At 41.9% G+C, this 5,523-nt stretch overlaps 1 protein-coding gene across 1 annotated transcript in view; it reads right to left on the reverse strand.

Moving 5' to 3' along the window:
- TNNT2 (troponin T2, cardiac type) overlaps window positions 1-5,523 on the reverse strand; it is a 311,842-nt gene that overhangs the window by 171,922 nt on the left and 134,397 nt on the right. The window lies entirely within an intron of this gene.

The raw sequence follows: 5,523 nt of genomic DNA on the forward strand, positions 1-5,523 counted from the left end.
TTTTCTGTAATGTTATTAGCTATTGTCCTATTTAGGAAGTGTTTTTTTGCAACCTTATCAGTTATTGTAAAATATTTACCTCGTGATATCTGTAGGAGTATCTGAGGAAAACCTCAACTTGTCGAAACAGAGATACACCCAGGTTATTGGGTTAGAATGATTATTGATCTGACCCAAGAAAGTTGTTCTCGTGTAAATCCCCACGACATGGAGCTGAATCTCCCTTGTATATTCTTTAAAAACTAGTGTAAAGTCCATGTTGCCATGGGTACTGGTAGTCTGAGGGTGAATCATACTGTTCCTTAACTCCTGCTATGTCAATCCTACAGAAGCTGTATCACAGTTACTTGCCTTCAGTGCAACAGAACAACATTCTTGTCTTCTCCTCAGGCCTCAAGCCCACGTCCTTCCCCACATTTCAAAACCTGACTTTTCCTAGGGCCGCTTCTTTTCCTCCACCGCCTCCAAGTATTTGCTGCCTCTTCCTCCACCGAAATCCCTGCCACCAATATGGCCACTGAGAGCAGATTGGCTAATTTGCCTTTATCGGGACCAGTACACCAGTGTTAAAAATACCCTAAGGGCTCCCTCTGTCCCTGCCCTTGTGGTTTTCTCCCGATGAGCCTGCATGGTGCGAAGCTACGTGGGAGCTGTAGTTCCTGACTGTCTCAGGTTCCTGGCCAGGGTATATACTGTTTGGCTGTTAAAGCTCAAGCTTTGAACTTTTTTAAAGTTTCAGCATTTTCTGCAAGTCTGCACTGCTCAAGCTTCAGTTAAAAACAAAAATGAGCAAAATCTCTCTGGTAGCTCTCTAGTAATAAACATTACACTAACATATTCTTATATAGATGAACCCCATATCTAAGGTGCTGCACCTATTTTGGGGTTAGGAGTTAGCACCTCGGATAACTCCTTTAGAGTTCTGTCTTGTTCTGACTAAACCCAGAATGGATTCACAACCCCACCGAAATCAGAGCCTCCACTGATCATATGTTGAGGAACTGGAACTCCAGTTCATTCTGACAATGCAATCCAAAACACTCAGTGGGAATTGTGTATGACTATACATGCATAAGATTAAGTTATCCTGTGAATTAATATTCCTGGGTGTCTGGAAGAGGTGTAAAATGTCCAGAAATAACTGTGCTGGATATCTTGCAGAGAAGATTTTTTTAAAAACAACAACACAAACCCATTTCCCCCTATAGTTTAATTATTTCCAGACATTTTGCATCTCTAGTTTTTCTATAAAAGTGTTATTACATAGCTTTTAGAAAACATTTCGGGAGGGGGGTAAAAGCTTTGTAACCATATATAAATACTTTGTGTTAAATTCTAAAAGAAAATATTTCATAATCCAAATCTGTTCAATTTGGGGGTGGGGGACAAAAATGGCCCTCAGAAAAACCTGGAAAATATGTTTTCCCCTTAATTGTTCTTGTTTTTCCCCCCTAGGCCTTCAGAGCTATAATGTCTGGAGGGAAAAGAGAATTGCTGAAGGAACTTGTGCTTTATAAACCATTTCCATGAAAGGTCCCCCACCACACCTGTGCCCTAGGTGCTGGTAACAAATTTGTAGCCATAACTCACAAACATGTCACATGATTATCCTACTTTCACTTTAGGCCTCCTCTTCTGATTTAGTCTGTTTCTGCCCCCTTCTTTTTTTAAAGCCATAATTTTCAAGGTAGAAATTCTTATGATTTTACTTCATTCATTGCTGTCTGTGCACTCCTGAAGGAGTCACATATCTTTGAGAAGGTATTTTAATTCTTAACTTAAGAAGCTTGGAAGAAGGGCCATAGCTACAGAACCTGAGAAACAGGCACATCCTGCAACTACCCAGAAGAACCACTTGAGGCTACAGGGCAAGCTGGAGAGTGAGTCAGAGCATGTGAATTTTCCATAGTAATAAGAGAGCTGTGAATGTTAATGTTGCCATAATGATGCTAGCCCAGAAACCAGCTGAGTTCCGTTTTTAAAAAGCTAGATAAAATCTAACAGAATAGAGTGCTGCAAATGGTAATTTCAACTTCTTAGTTTGTCCTATAGTCTGAAGTTATAGTAAAGTTAATGGCCAGGTCATCTGGGACCCATCTTTGCAGTTGGGGTAGAATCTAGATGGTCAATTAGCTGTGGTTGGGGTTGCTGCATTGACATCAATTATCATTATATAGTTTTTGCAATTTGAAGAGGCCTTGAATTGTGGACTTGGGATGTCAAAAGCCCACTAAATGCATTGCAACACCATGATGTTGGGAAATGCTCCTGATTAAATTCTACCTTGTACAGAACTTGAGAGTTTTAAGGGTCGTGTCAGAATCTGGGCCTGGGAACTCTAAAGGGTTGTGATGCTTGAGAGGCCAAAAGATCAATGTCACAAATTGATTTGAACAGATCACTAGTTATGGAAGAGTAGCAAACCAAGTCACTCCAAGCGGTCTAGGACTGAAGGCATTAGAAGAATCTGAAGGGAATTTGCCCAAAATGAATGGCTGTACAGAGCCACCTGGTGAGGATGGTGTGGAATTGCCCTAAAGTAATAAAAGCTCAAGTCTTTCATTTTTCTACATTACTAGTATTAGCTGTAGCTGAAGGCTTCTGGGAGTAGCAGCCTCTTTAAGGGCACCATCCTATGCATGTTTAGACAGCAAAAAGTCCTACAATTCCCAGCATTCCCCAGTCAACCATCCTTTTAGTCTGTCTAAACATAGGATTGTACCTGAAGACAAAGTGAAACCACTGAACAAAACTGAGAATTAAAAAACAGAGGAACCTAAAACGGCCCTTCACAGGTATTTAATACCAAAGGTTTGGAAGCTTTGGCTCTGAAGAGAATGATTTTAAACATATGTATTAATTCCCAGGATTTTATTTGCTACTATAAACTAGAATCTTACCAGTGGTGGGGAACGTGGGCTTCACATCTGGAGGGCCATATGTTAACCATCCCTGCCATACATCTAGGTCCTCAGTGCCTTGCTGTTGAAACCCCTTTCATTTCACTTGTGGATTCCTTTGGTGAATTAGGTGAAAGTCATTTAAACATAAATAGAATTACTCCAGGAGAAAGAAACCAGCCTTTAAACCAGTTGAGTGAGGTCTGACTTGGGGTCTGTCAGTGGGTTGTAGGAGAATGGTCAACTAGGGATGCCATGAATAATGCTTGATACAGTGAGGGGATTGTGATTGGACCAAGTGGAAGATCTGGAACAAACACATGTTCTGTGTTGACTCACTTGGTTCCCAAACTACCACCACCATAATAATTGGCTGTTAGTACTAGCTCAAGAACTTTGCTGGATAAAACTTGATCTACTTTCTACACAAGAAAAGTTGAATTAATCTGCAGGAAAATCCCAGACGATACCAATAACCAGATTTTAACTATGGCTGTCATTTGCTGACTAGATAACTTTTAAAGCCTGCATTTTTGCTTGTCTTTACTGTGATTTTGTATAAGTAGAGGTTGCTTTGACCATTCTATTTTTTTCTATAGAAAGATGACAAATCAAGGAATATAAATAATAATTTTCAATCAGTCAGTGCAATTAGATCTGTAATCCCATTTAAATCATCTTGCCACCCCTACTTGCATTTCACTCCTAGTGTTGGTTTTCTTCTAATATTCTTTTGTTTATAATACTGCAGCCTACAGCTGGAGTCAACAACCCCCATCACCCTGAGAAGGTTTTATATTTTTATTAACCCAAGAGGGCCTCATTGCTAGGTTGATCACATCAAATAATGTGTTATTTTTAATGCATTCTTTGCTCACCTCCTTTTTCTCTCTGTGGCACGCATTATGTTTTCTCTCTACACCACTGCACCATTACCGGTGTGTCTGAACTCCCCTTTCTGTTAATCCTCCGTTTCTCAGTCCACTTCACATAGGGTTCCTCCTTTTTTCTCTGCACCCCATAGCACACACTTGATCTTAGCCACTTCCCTAGGGTGTTGGGACTGAAAACAGTATTTGGAATTTCCCCAAGGATGTGGTTGCAACTGGCCTCATGTTGCACAGACCTTGCCTAGAGAAGTGATCCATCTCATTGGTCTGCTTCAAAGAGTTCTGCATGTAAGTGCATCTGGGGCTTGAAATAACTATCATACTTCACACATACCAGTGGGTTGCTACCTCTGCCAGCATGGGGTTCATAGAATTATCTAGAAAGTAGCATTAAGGCCAACATTTGTAAAGTTCTCTCCCTGATATGGAAATATTGATAGCAGATATGGCACATAAGCTTTATGACTTGACATTTGTGAATTCTAGGGAGTCCTGTATACCTGCAGTGGGAAACTTTCTGATGCTAAAATATTCAGAGCACTGCCAGTAGAGGTCAGCAGATATCTTAAGTACACAGCTTGTAAGACAGACCAAGAGAAAGCACGCTCAGGGTAGGAGCCTGTTGCTTGCAGTGAACCTGCATGAAGCTTCTGTTTCTTGCTTCAGCACTTTAGCATCAAATCAAGACAAATCTGGAACTCCAAATCCAGGGAGCCCACCCACCCGCCAAAACCAAATTGGTTAGAATTACCTCCATCAAGTGATAACTGAAGGAATGGAACCACAGACCCTTTACAGAAGGAGTATCTGCTTGCGAAAAAGTTAACTGGAGAAGGGGTTACACTGGGTGAGAGGCTGAAAGGGATAGACTGTGGTGAGACAAAGGAAATCATTGGATTCCTCTGTGGCATGAACCATTCTTATGCTTAAGTTGTTATCCACCTTGAGACTTCAGAACAAAGAAAGCAGTACATCTAAAGTGTAAGCGAATGTGACATATGACAACCCAAAGTGTGATGTGGATGGCGAAACCCAACCCACATTGGCTCCACCTGCCATGCATACTGGGAACAGAGACAGTGCGTGAAGCATACCCAAACCCTAAAGAAAGCACAAGTCCACCTTTTAGCTTTGAATTGTTTTAGGCAAAGGGGCTCCATAAACACAGGGCTCCTGCATTTAGGTTGGTTTGCTCCTCCTGTTGACAGCCATGAACTCTCCTCTGAAATCATTCATGCCTAAAATTCCTGGGTCGGCCAAACTGATTTTACTGGATTTGCCAGTTAGAACTTGCTTCCTGAGCTCAAAATGTAGACCCACATGATTCCCAGCAGTGGCAGGATAAACATCTCTCTTGATCTGCATTACTTCTATTCTGGTTCCCTGTAGCAGAGGTGCAGCCCTCAGCCTACTGTCAAAAACCCTCTGCAAGCAATCACTTCAGTTCACTGGCAAGAGCTATCAGTTCCTCTCCTAGCAGCCTGCTGGGTGGGAAGGAAGAGGGAAGGAGAAAGCAAGCAAACAAGCCCAGCCATGGGCCCAGCCACTCTTTGCTCTTGTCCTTCCCACCAATATCTTCAGCCCCACCTACCACCAGCATGCAGGCCCTGTCAGATCACCCCCTAGAGAAGGTGGGTCTTAACAGGAAAAAGGTTCTCCACCCCTGCTCTAGATAGTACAGATGCATAGTCTTTCCCACGTCAACAGATTCATGGCTGGTCACAAGACACTGA

Source organism: Elgaria multicarinata, chromosome 1 (assembly GCF_023053635.1).
Source record: "Elgaria multicarinata webbii isolate HBS135686 ecotype San Diego chromosome 1, rElgMul1.1.pri, whole genome shotgun sequence".
Classification (NCBI taxonomy): Eukaryota; Metazoa; Chordata; class Lepidosauria; order Squamata; family Anguidae; genus Elgaria; species Elgaria multicarinata.